The 2,225-nt window shown below is 31.6% G+C and overlaps 1 long non-coding RNA gene across 1 annotated transcript; it reads left to right on the top strand.

The window, feature by feature from the left end:
• The first annotated feature begins 684 nt into the window (after window positions 1-684).
• Window positions 685-1,874, top strand: LOC134224812 (uncharacterized). The gene is made up of 3 exons (XR_009983072.1): window positions 685-753; window positions 901-1,031; window positions 1,202-1,874. It is a non-coding gene; the product is annotated as an uncharacterized LOC134224812 (long non-coding RNA).
• The last annotated feature ends 351 nt before the right edge of the window (window positions 1,875-2,225 follow it).

Raw genomic sequence — 2,225 nt, 5'->3', positions numbered from 1 at the left:
AAGTCAAGACAATTCCCAAATCGAAAATTGCCTAGACTGGCACCGGGAATCGAACCCAACCACCCTCAGCATGGTCTTACTTTATAGCCGCGCATTTTACCACTAGGCTAATAATAGATATCCCGGATAAAAATTTACAGTACCTTGTATGGCATAATCCATTAAAATATTTTTGATTGTATAATAAATAATACAATCTATTGTACGTTTATTGTAGATTTCTCACGATTGAAAAAAAGCTTTATTGTACTTACTTTACAAGCACAGTAAATTTTAATGTTACCGATACATCCTATTATATTTTTATTGTTCGCTTATGTTTTGTATTGCGTATTCAAAAACTAAACAAATTATAAACATATTCTATCTGAGAGATCAAAAAATCCTTCATGAAGGAAAAAATAACACAATTTTAGAATATTTTATTGATTCATTATATTGATGAAAAAACAATGGGCAACAATAAAATAACAATAGCTTTTATTATTAAATAAAAAAAAAGTTATTCCAATTTTTCCCTATATTTTTTTATTGCGGGTCTTCAAATGTTCATGTTAAGAATAGTTTGTATTTTTTTTAAATAAAAAATAACTAAAACTTTTGCTTTCATTTTACTCGGAGAAAGAGTGAATTTATTTGAGCGTGTACAGTTTGTTTATGATTTGTAAAAAAAATGGAATGTTGTATAAAGTGTGTTTTTTGTTGTGGTAGGGAGCCAGCGACGGATCATTGGCCGCGTTATCCATAATAATGGTGAGTATTGAGTGTTATCATCATATATAATATGTACCGGATGATTTTGATGCCAGGGAAATATTTCAAATCTCTTTCGGAGGGTTCTTAATTTTTACCACCGAAGCAGGTGAGAACGTTTTTGTTAACAACTTAATCTATTTTCAGCTATTGAGCTCTGTTTGGAAACAACAATAACAAATTATCTTTCGGAGTGGATGAGCCGGCTGGTTTCAGTTGATTTGGATTCGGATTTGGCTAACCGGTGGCTCGACTGGATTCAGGCGGATTGATCCTAAGTGAGTCTGTTATGAATATTTTTTTATTGAATTGCGACAGGGATGGCAGTGAATTACGCAAACTTTGGTTAGTCTGATTTACGACGATTTACGAATCGGTTGATCGAATTATTTCACATTCAATTCGTTAGAAACAGTGTATTATATGTGTAATTCTCTTACCGTTTCAGAGTTTACACGGATGCTCAGAGCTGGGGGTTGGTCAACCGATTGGCAAAGTATCATGACAAGACTCCTTATCTGCACAAAAAAAATCTGTCTTTCAAGTAAATGTTCTATCCAACATCTTGAAAGCCAAGCGATTCAAGCGGACTCTTATTTGAAACTGCCCAGAGGTTCCCAGATGAAATCGACGCAGAGAATTGAATTATAGCGAACTGGATGTAGCTCCGACCAAGAGCGTGATGAATGCCTAGACGTAAATTTCACATGAGGTACCTCTTCCACGGTTACATCGTCTTTTGGTGGACCAATTCAACGCCAGCAGCATGAGTACAAGACATACGGAGACACATCGTGGCTAGAAATCGTGCATATTTTGGACTCTACAACCATTGACGAATTCGTCAATGCTACAACTATCGAGACAAGTATGGACTGAGTAATTTTAATTTATATAAATTTAACATTACAATTTGTTTTACATTTTTTTTATTAACAGGGAAAATTTACATTTATTGTGAGATGCAATAAATGATTTTCACCATTAAAAAATATCATCGAACTTTGTAATATCGATTCAATATTACAAAGTGCAATGATGTATTATTGTAAAGTGAATCATTTTTTTTGCATTTCACAACAAATGTGATTTTTTCTCTGTTAGTAAAATAAATTGTAAAATACTCAATTGTATTGTATTTCTATTGTAATACTGAAGTGAATTTTATTTTAAAACTTGTTGTACGTCTATGGTAAAAGAATAAAAAAAGTGAAGCATAACATTTAAAACACATTGTTTTCTATTGTTTCATCCATAGAAATCATCCCATTGATTAACCGTAAAATCAATTGTTTTGCTCTAAATTTTGTATGAAAAAAAAATCGAATTTTTTATTGTAAAGATACATAACAACCCCTATTTTTTAATGTAAAAGTCCCATTTACCATTCATTTTATCGTGCAAAACCATAAATTCTAATGCAATTTTATTGTAAAATTTGCATTATAATCAATGGTAATTATTATGTACTA

The sequence above is a fragment of the Armigeres subalbatus genome, chromosome 3 (assembly GCF_024139115.2).
Source record: "Armigeres subalbatus isolate Guangzhou_Male chromosome 3, GZ_Asu_2, whole genome shotgun sequence".
NCBI classification, from domain to species: Eukaryota; Metazoa; Arthropoda; class Insecta; order Diptera; family Culicidae; genus Armigeres; species Armigeres subalbatus.
This window is presented reverse-complemented; position numbering and strand designations above follow the sequence as displayed.